Source organism: Micrasema longulum, unplaced genomic scaffold (assembly GCF_059751315.1).
Source record: "Micrasema longulum isolate JH-2025_06_02 unplaced genomic scaffold, ASM5975131v1 h1tg002091l, whole genome shotgun sequence".
Lineage (NCBI taxonomy): Eukaryota > Metazoa > Arthropoda > Insecta > Trichoptera > Brachycentridae > Micrasema > Micrasema longulum.
The window spans coordinates 188,545-200,328 of record NW_028279258.1 but is presented as its reverse complement, the minus strand read 5'-3'; positions in this window follow the sequence as shown (position 1 = coordinate 200,328).

The window sequence follows — 11,784 nt, the reverse complement described above, 5'->3', positions numbered from 1 at the left end:
GTGATGAAGATGTTATTACATAGACAAGTATGAGTAACGTGACCATACGTTCCATATTTAACGGGACTGTACCGTTTTTAGGTAGCATGTCTCGTTGTTCGCTGAACAGTTCCGGGACTCCGAAATGTGAAATAAAGTAAAATATTACGATATATATTTATTTATATATATTAAACGGTTCAAAAAACCTTTTACAATAAAAAGTTTTACAGAAATAATCACAGCAGTGAACAATTCATTGTGTAATACATAATATGAAATATAACTATATAATCCTACTGAATAATTAAAACTAAACAAATTTGTTACGGTCATTTTTTTTTTAAACTGCAAAAAAGTAAAAAAGAAACATCACATATCTAAAATGAAAAACAAAAGATAGCAATTAAAGTGAGAAAATCTTATGTTCTAAATATAAATATAACAAAATGAAACAGAATAATTTAACATAAACAAAAAGTGGCTATTATATTTAGCTAGGTAATAATGAAAAATAAAAATAATGCTACAATAATTCTGTATAAATAATACGTTTTTTGGATCAACATGAAAGCTTAAATAATCTTAATAACATATATGTATATATATATATATATATATATATATATATATACGATATTTATGTACGAAAATGTGTGTATTTGTATGAAAATTCAAATGGTTCTAAAATTATTCAATTTATTTCAACGGAAAAGGAAAACATTTTTGAGAGGGGAATATGGAAGTCTAGGTATTTACAGGGCTTATGACCTGTTGTTGTTTCAGCTCTTTTACTTCACAAAAGTCAACAGATGGAAGAGTTGAGGAAATGTGGATGTTTAAACATAGGCAGACTGGTGAATGTTACACAGTGTGTTAAGTGGCCGCTTAAAACAGCCAATGACAATTCATAAGCCTAGACTTCCATATTACATTCTCAAAAATGTTTTCCCTCTCTGTTGCGACAAATTTAGATCTAAATTATACCTCATTAGGGAAGCACCCAATAGCTTTTAAAAGGGCGGTAGTTAAATAAATAGTATTAAGGGAGTTCAGTATGAAAATATATTTATATTTGTTAAAATACTATCAAATCACGTCAAAATATATAAACATATATTTATATTTTTTTTCTTTTATTTTTGTAATTAATTTTGTAATTTATGATTAATTTTATAAATTATTTTTGTAATTCACCATTGTAATTAGGCTAAGAAATTACAGTGATGAATTTGCAGCACAGAACACCTAGGCTTGATAAAAATCACTTTTTTTTAAATTCCTGCTGGAAATCGAAACCGTTTGTCAGTCAAGCGTCTTAACCATTTCATTAATATGCATCGTATGATCATCGCTATGAAATACACTCCGCGCGTGACGTCACTAGTTCTCTTTTGTGAGTTGTTTTGATTGTTATTTGTTGATATCGGTTGATTTAGAAGAACTTTTGACGTCATTTGAAGTATGAAATTAATTTTTATTAAAATCATTTTTAATTATTCTGTCACACATTTAAAAAAAAGTTCATGTTTCAATTAAATGCTTTAATTTTTTCCGCGTGTAAGAAAACACTTTTTATATCTTACTTCCCGTAGAACTGAACATCCTCCCTGTTTAAAAACAAAGTGTCTTTACATTATGTTTAATTATAAAGTGAATAACTACAATGCTAGACCGTCCAATAGAAATTTTACACATATTACCTAAAAATTAGTAAATGTCCCATTTTGAGAGAAGAAATAAGTGGTCACATTAAGTATGAGTAAGGTGCCTTTGTCCATATTCCGATTGTGTTGACTGCCATTATGACATTTGAACAATAAATAAATAATTGTGTTTATGTAGCTTGAAGCTGATATTTCTCAATACAAAAGTCGCATGAACGTACCGGGTAAAGGCAATATCTTTTGCGGTCAAATGCAATATGCAATAATTTGAGAGAAGTGTGCGATTTGAGATTTATCGGAAGCTGTCTGTTGAAGGAATTTGCGGTTTTTCAAATTTGCAATGTTCCCTACCACGATACGCCGCTGCGTCATACGAGTACTGGAGGTGGAAAAATAAATTTAACTAATAATAATGATTAAGTAGGTACTAAATTTATATTTTTTCATGCTTGCAACTCATATAAGGCTAAATATTCCGTTCTTACCTACATCCTTCCTAATTCAAATTGTTGTTGTTCTACCGTCTTGTGAGCAAATCGCACGATTTATTTATTTATTTGGTTTACAAACAATGAAAAATAATACATAATACCATATAATTAAGAATAGTCCAGAAACCGCATACGCACATCAAACAGAAGGCGACTCAACTACTCATAAATGAGTAGGTTTATGTTTTGACCCATTAGTTTTTTTGTTGACGTCGCTCAGTACGCAACTCCTGATTCGAATTTAACCATGCCGTGCTGTGTCCTTTTAAAGTGTAGAAATACTGCTAGGATCTTAAAGAAACAGGATGCAATCACATTTCATGTGTAATTATCAAATGAATGTCTTTGTCACAAATGCATTACTTAAAAATTAAATTATTTTTCCATCTGTCATATTGTCGAAAAAACAAAATGGAAATTTCGTTAGTGTTCCCAGGGTAGTAATTTTTTTTACCCTACTTTGCTCATATAATAAGAGAAATAATTAAAATTTAACCTCGGATTAAACAACGCCGTGGTGGACATTTGGCTGACATTATCTTTAAAACACAAAATATTATTTAACATGATATAAAAATATCCGTTTTATGTAAAATAAAATTTGTTTTATATTTTAAGTTTTTTCATTAATTTATATAATTCCATTACTCTTATTAAATGGCCCTTTACTTAACTTCTCTGTTGTGTCAATCAATATTTCCGCGTGCACAATGAAATTTTAGAGAAATTAACAGATTGCTTTTCTTTACCTTACATTTGTGTTATAATTATGTTTTTTTCCATCGCGCAACATTACGCAGCGACATCACGAATGCGCGCGGCGAAAGTGGGGCAAAGTGGGGGAATTATTGGACACAGTCCGATGTATTCAAATATGATTCTACGCTCCTTCTGGACTATTCTTAATTCCATGCATAATACACATAAATATTAAAACAATTAAAAAAAGACACCACTTGGTTTTTATGAATTACATATAAACACATGTACATATTGAATACATATTTAAATAAAATGAGCAAAATAAATTATTTAATTGAATTTAAATTATTGTAAAAAAAAAATTTAAGTTGTAAATTTTTTACGAGTTAATAATAAAATAAACATGAGTAAAATACGTATTTGAATAAAATTTAATTATTAAAAAAAAACATGCATTAATATAAAACTAATAAAAACAATCCATAAAATACTAATAATAACAATAAACAATATATGCATTGAAACAAAACCAGCAATGTAATCCATCAAAATTAAATGTAAAAAAATAATATATCAATATAAAAACGCATTTTATATACACTTCTTAAACCTAAACAACCCAGTATCAAAAATGTTGATCTCTACGTTTTCGATGGTGTTGTATAATCTGCACATTCTTAACACTGGATTGAAGAAGAAATCACATTATTCTTAAACCAATATATGTGGAATGTTTTTGGGTTCCTTAAAGTATGACCATTAGGAAGACTATTTTTTATTTTACTTAAACAGCTTGAACTTTCCAATTTACCATTTACAATCTTATATAAATATAACAAGTCATTTACCTTTCATCAGTTTTCGTAACTATTTAGTGCGGAACCCAATTGACATTTATGTGATAAAAGTCTATAATATTTTTTTTGTACAGATTCAATAGTACATATATCGTGGGCATACAAGAGAAATTGACCAAGTGACAAAATCAATAATGTTCAGGGGAGCCATTTTAGTGTTTTTCTAGAGTTCAATTACTTCTCAAAGATCAGATTTTTCAATTAGGTGGTTGGTAATTTTCATTACCATTTTTTAGCAAGTTATTTATAACTAGTTAAAAATGGCCCTCAAAATTAAATATTTGGGTAAATAAGAACAACTTTTTTTTTATTTTAAAAAAATTATTGAATGTAGTTTTGTCAACTGTCGCTTTATTTTAATTTTACTGGTGATGACATAAGATTTAAGAATTAGTGGATTTTTAAAAAAATATTTTTTAATCTGAATCTTATGTGTGTTTTAATAATTACAGTATTGTTCAAACACAAATCAAATTTTTAAATAGTTTAACGCAATTTAACTCTCTGAGTCTGAGCTTTGATATGATGTGAATGGACCTTTGCCTAATTTATAACGGTACAATTTATAATGGTTTATCTAATTTTATAGGGAAATATCACATACTACTTTTTATACTGATTTAGAATAATCAATTGTATTTTAAAAACCAATATGGTTATTGTGGAGAAAGGTTTTCATCCATATATTTATTTATATTTTTTTAATACGTCACTAGAAAAACGCGACATGTTTGCCCTTGACAGTTGTGACGTCAAGATTTGTGACAATTTTCCAAACAAATTTTAATGATCAGGAACAAATAAATATGAATCGTGACGTATTAGGGTCGTGGCCAATGGAAAAGCTATTTTAGTGGGAATTCAAAATTACAAATTTAAAAATATCTTTTACGCTAATAACAAGTAACATTTTTTTCACAAGTAGACCTTCATTACATAAAATGTTTTTTTTTTAAATCACTATTTTACATTATTTTTTTTTTTTTTTTTTCATATTAATTATAAAAATAAGAAAACCAACAAAAACGATTTTTTTTAAGTAGACGATATTTATGATAAAAATAACATAAAATAAAATAAAATAAAATAAAATAAAATAAAATAAAATAAAATAAAATAAAATAAAATAAAATAAAATAAAATAAAATAAAATAAAATAAAATAAAATAAAATAAAATAAAATAAAATAAAATAAAATAAAATAAAATAAAATAAAATAAAATAAAATAAAATAACATAAAATAAAATAAAAAAATAAATAAAAAACATAAAAAAATATTCGGTGTAGCCACCGACAAAGATAGAGTGCCTACACTCCACTGACAAAGGCAAGTTGCGGAGTGTCGATTTTATTGTTTATGTATATTATATCAATTATAATATAATAAATATTCATACGACATTTTCTTCAGCTTTCTTTCTAGTTAAACAATATATTTGCGAGTAAAAAAACTAAATAAATGAATAAAAAATAAATAAATTCATAAGTATCCACTATCCATACACTCTAATTTTTCTCGTGCTGTGCGGATTCAAACGATACTCATGAAATAGGCCTTTCTGGCTACCGGCAAAAGCCAATAAGGAAATATCACGTTTTTTTTTACAATTAGGTATGATTACTGTCGAGCATATATATTTTTTTGTAGCATAAAAAACATGCTTAAATTTTATAATTCCCACGAAAACGCTTCACTGCATTGGCCACGCCCTTAATACGTCACGATTCGGTTAAATTTTTACCGTCGTCTGTGAGATTTTAAATAAACCGTCGTATGTATATGATGTCACGATTATCAAGGCCAATCTTGTCGCGCTTTGAGGAGGCGTATTTTTTAACAATTTTACTATAAAAATTATGAATGAGTACATTTTTACACAATTTTTATATTGATTTTGAAAATACAATTGATTTTTCTAAATCAATTTCACTTTTTTTTCGGTATTCGTAGTACGTGATACTTTCCTATTAGGAAAAAGACGTGAAATAAGCGGCAAAATGCATCTGTTAGCAAATCACGCGATTGTGTCTAGAGTATGTTCAGTTTTCGCTTGTTATAAAAAGAAGAAGAAGTATTAATGGTGCTCTCCATCATATTTACGAAATGGATAATGCACTTCTGTGCCTGAACCACCACCTGAAGACCACAACCCTGGGCGAGTGCTTTCGACTAGACTCGAACCCGGAATCCCGCAAATGTAAGCAAAATTTCTAATCAACCTCTAATCGATTTCCTTTTTCTCGTTTAAGTAAAATAGTTGATTAACTACATATTTTTCTTAAACAAGAATCGTGATGGTATTTTTGTGTTCATAATATCTCGCAAATGTCACAAAAATCATTTCTCTAACAGTCTAAAGTATAATATTCTATTGCAACACACTTAAATGCATAAAACGCATATAATAATAGTATAAATACGCGTATGTACGTACTACTAATTGCGTAATTTACCTTTGAACATTATTTCCTTATTAAAATTCTTGTGGTTTGGTTTGTAAAATATTATGCGTTTATCTTTTTCTGTATTTATCTAATAATAAGGTAGCTATTTCCACAAATCAGGAATAACGTTGAAGAGTGGATGCCAAGCAGAAATGCAGCTGGGCTGGTCATATAGCCAGAAACACAGACTCTCGATAGTTTTGATGGACTAAAAGAGTCCTGGAATGGCGACCCGCAGCAGGCAGAAGAAGTGTTGACAGGCCTCAGGCAAAGTGGTCTGATTACATAAGATGTAGAAAGACAGAAGTGATTGGATGCAGTTCGCTCTGGATAGGGAGATGTAAAAATTTAAGATGTTGGAATACATTTACCTTTGAAAACGAGGGGGCTGATGATGCTGAAAATGATGATGATAAAGCGAATTTTTACTTGAATTATATGTACGACTATTAAGTCATAATAAATAAGATATCATTTATAATTTCCAGGTTTAAAAACGAGTCCATGCATAACGGCACGAAGTTGGCGTAATACCACTTGGGTGTCGCACATCAAACGTCTAGTCATCTAACATAAAGTGCGCATCTAACAAACATTGGAGGCGAGTATGGTGCGGTAACGTAATAGTGCGTTTTCAGATAATTTAAAATATGCGCAGTAGAAAGTTCATCTGATGTAATGAAAAAATAATTACACAGTTGCTATTGTAAATTTTTGCCTTTATAAAAATTAAATTAAAAAAAACTTGAAAAGACCCTTTATCGACTGATAGTTGATCTTATCGAAAATTTATCGAACAATCTAAATTTAGTTTTAATAATTTCGTCGGCGGAAATTTCAATGCGCTAATGCTGTTGGAAAAAGTTAAAATTGCTCGTCATTGTCTTTTTGCACCCAGTGGTGCATAGAGCACTGCATTAAAGGAAAGGTAAGATTCACATGGAAGGTAAGGTGATCAGTCTTACGCTTAAAGTACTGGTCTAGGAACAATGAAATATTGCAGTGTATAACAACCTTTTGAAAGAATAATTTACGTCCACGCTCTTAGGAACTATTTTTCAAACACGGTTATTAATTCAAAAATAGCAGAAAATGGCCCCAAAAGGAACATTTATGGGTAATTCATAAAAACGCGCATATTTCTTTAAAAAAAACTTAAGGTTGATGTGTTAAACACACGAAAGCTTTTCGCCGTAAATTATTGTTATACAGGTGTTCTTTAAACCCTGTCACATCCGAAACCACGATGATCAGTATAGGCAAGAAGACATATTAGCATATTTTAAAAAATTTTTAGAACAAAGAAAATTTTAAGAAATAAGATATTTAAAAAAATAAATGGTTTCTTACTTCTGCATGGGAGAAGTGAGGGGAGCGCGGCGCAGTATCAGACTCCCCCCTCCTCCAACCTCGTTTTTCTCCTGCAGAAGTAAGCAACTATTTGCTTTTTTTTATCTATTACTTTTTTAAATTTTATTTGTTCTAAAAAAATATTTTAATGTCTTATTTGTCTTTTTGCTCATACTGATCATCGAGGTTTCGGATGTGATAGGGTTTAAAAAACACCCTGTATATAATCCCTAATTGTAGAGTATAATATTCTATGTATTTTTCCCAATATTAGTTTTTTGTTGCATCTATCTATGTAGGTAAACCCGTACCAAGATAGATTCAAGTTGTGTCTGCATGCTGTGGTATCTGTAGGGTATCGCACCCACAGGCAGCACGGCAGGTAGCGAAAGCAAAGCGATCACTCGCTCAAATGTTTTCTAGGCAGACATGGAAAGTGTATCCTCTTCAACCCGAGAGTAAAATCACCACTTGCTTGTTGAATGCTTGCCTTTGATAAAGGAATACATCAACAGAACTGATTAGTGAAATTTTGTCTACTTTTATGAGGTGAGAAGAACTCAGCGTTGGTTCTGAAATTTCCTACAGCAAAGACCTATTTTTGTTTATAAACTTGTATTGTAAAAGCCTCTTGGGCGTTTAGTGTATAATAATAAAATAAAAATTAATTAAAATAACTGCGCTTTCAAATGATGCACGGATTCCTACATACGTAGGCAGAATTGTATTATATGAAAGTTAATAATAGCTTTTATTGCTTCGTGATTGAAGATCGATAGTCATTATAGTCAATTTGATGAGAATGCATTTGCAGTAGCAATAAGGTCCAAATTGCATCCAGCAACCTTGATTTAACTGGAATGAAAATAGAATTATTCTTGAAAGTTCAACCCAAAAGGTCGTTAAATCGAACTGCGAAAGTGTAAAAAAATGGTCTATACATTTTTGCACCTCGACAAATTTTATTTTTTTTAAATATAAATTATTGATTAATATGATTACATAATTTTGTAATTATATTAATCAATTAAAATTAAATGCGGACATGTTTTTTTTTACTATTCAATCTACTATTTATTTATTTTTTGACGTTAAAGCTGTTACTTTCCAAAAAGGAGACTAGCTTTTGTGCTTGGAGAGTTACTTACACTATTTTATTTATTTAGTAATTTGAAGTTATATAATTTCTAATATACATAAGAAAAAGAATTAAAATTATACGAAATAAACAGAAAAACAGAAAATAATAATACTGTAATACTGATTGAAATAGAAAGCTGTTTTTACACGTGTTAAAAAAATTTCGTTAAACTTACTTTTAATTTATTTACTGATATATTAGTTTTAATAGTTTTTAGTTCATTGGGGAGATTATTGTAATTTTTTATTCCTTTGAAAACAAAATTATTATGATGATGACTAGTATGAAATTTAGGAATTTTTATATTATTTTGGTATCTGAGTGACTTGTTAATCTCAAATTCGTTCATTTTTTCTCTTTTGTAAATTTGTATTATATTATATTTAACTAATTTTGTAAATAGTGTCTACTGTATGAACTTTAAATAATTTATATAGATTTTCCGTGTTGAATGTTCATAATTATTCTTTGCTTTATTTTAACCCTTACGCTGCTACGCAGTTTTTCAAGAATCTAATCAGAAATCCTCTTATTTATACATTTCAAAAATATTTTATCGAATACGTTGTTTTCCAAACACACTACTGTTTTATCAATTAATAGCAATTCCAAGAAAAATCTTCCATTTCATAAATATCTAGTTCAAACCCAATGGAGTGAGCAAGATAGAAAATTCGTGCCGCAAATAGACAATTTTCGTACAGCGGTTGTAAACCATTTCTAAATTGAAAATAAAAACAAACAAAACTGATCTCGTACTGCAATCTCAAGGCGCATTGTTATTATTGAAACGAAATAATTATGATAGTTTTTTTGTTGATTGCGGGGCAAAGTGCTCTGTTATATATTATCAAACCTACCACTTCCATAAATGCATGCTAAACAAAAATTGAGTAAAATATATCTTGAAATTTGTAAACCGGTAAATGTACTAAGTGATATTATTTCTTGGTAGTTGTCATAATACAATTTTAATTAAAAAAAATAATGTTTTTGTACAACTGTCTCACAAATTGATATCTCTTCTAAGAAAAATATTCCGTTTCACTAATAGCTAGTTCACGCATAATGGATTGAGCGAGATAGACAACAGTTGCCGAAATTACAAACAGCTGAGGTAAATTACATATTTTTTACATTTATATATATTTTTAATCTTACTTTGTTACTTTAACTAACAATTTAACTCTGCAAAGCGTCCTTTTTATTATGAATAAATTTACAAAATATATCATTCAAAATGATAACGGATAGTAAAAGTGATAAAGAAATAATAGTATCTCGCCGAGAAACTCATAGGCTTAGCAGCTGAACCTATTCCGAAAGTGAATTAGACAATAATGATATTTTTTTAAGTGATAGTGATAATAATTTATAATATGACTCTTACGAAGAGCACGAAATCAAAGAAGCTTTTTCTGAAGTATTTTTGGATCAATATCGAGCTGATATACCTCATTCACGTTTTCTTTGTAGAATAGTTTGTAGAATAGAGTTTGTATAGTAATAATTACGTTTTGTTAGTAGAGTAATATTTACTACCTAATGAACAGCTAAAACATTTTGATTTCCCATTACTGTGGGTACCCATTATAATAAATTAACAAATGATTTTTTTAATATTCAAACCTCCTAATTGACAATCATTAGGTTCCATGTGAATTATTTTTATGTTTTATGGCTCTTTACTTATTTGTTTATATTCTTAATTATGGGGTTTTCCGGTGATATAGGGACCTCACTAGATAAGAATTTTTATATTAAAGGTAAAGTATACAATTAGTTATTCATTACGGAAGTACATCAATATTTTCGTAATCACTGAATCGGATTTAATAGCGGGGAAAACACCGAATATAATTATTTTCCTCAGATGTCATATAAGTGATAAAAATCTTACTATTAACATTGATTTATTCTTTATTTCACCGTTTCTGGAATGTAAAAAAAATCACTGTTTCAGGTCCCGACTAGCTAGAAGTTTCCTGTGTTTGGTCATTTCTCTTTTCTTTAAAGCACTGTGAATTTAAACATCACAAGTAAATTTATAATGAGGATGTTTAGTGGTTTTAAAAAGATAAATTGTTAATATACGAACCTTTTTTTTTCAATTTTTATGTACCGTATTTTCAGCGCTACGATCTTTTAAAGTTTTGTATTTCTGACATTAATCCGCGTGTGACGTCGCAAGGTCTCTTCCGCTTCTTCTCGGTTAGTTCTGTTAATTGGTTTATTGACGATTAGCAAACCGGAAATCTTAAACAACCCTCTTATCATTGGTTGATTCATATGAACAAGTGACGTCGTTCAAAGTTGTTCGTTTTCATTAAACTATTTTTAATTATTTTTTATTCATTTTCAAGAAACTTTGCTGTACAATTTAATGCTTAAATTTTTACTGCGCGTAAAAAAATATTTTTTGTATCAAATTTTCCGTAGGCCTGAAATAGGTACGAAACTAAATAATAACCCGTCGAATAAGTCATTTGTATGTTTTGAAAATGTTTTATACCACTGACGGTTAAGTGCAACAAGCAGTTCCCGAATTCATTTACCCTTTTGGGGATTATGACGTCAGCATCAGTCTAGTTAGAACTTTATGATAGGGATTAACAACAACGATATATCGTTGTTTAGCAGTATAAGGGTTAAGAGGGTTTAATATATTGGCATAAGCACTACCCCATGCAACAACACCATATTGTAATAAAGATAGTACAATTGAGTAATATACTTTTTTTAAATATTCTTAACCCTTATACTGCTAAACAACGATATATCGTTGTTGTTAATCCCTATCATAAAGTTCTAACTAGACTGATGCTGACGTCATAATCCCCAAAAGGGTAAATGAATTCGGGAACTGCTTGTTGCACTTAACCGTCAGTGGTATAAAACATTTTCAAAACATAAAAATTACTTATTCGACGGGTTATTATTTAGTTTCGTACCTATTTCAGGCCTACGGAAAATTTAATACAAAAAATATTTTCTTACGCGCAGTAAAAATTTAAGTATTAAATTGTACAGCAAAGTTTCTTGAAAATGAATAAAAAATAATTTAAAATATTTTAATGAAAACGAACAACTTTGAACGACGTCACTTGTTCAACCAATGATAAGAGGGTTGTTTAAGATTTCCGGTTTGCTA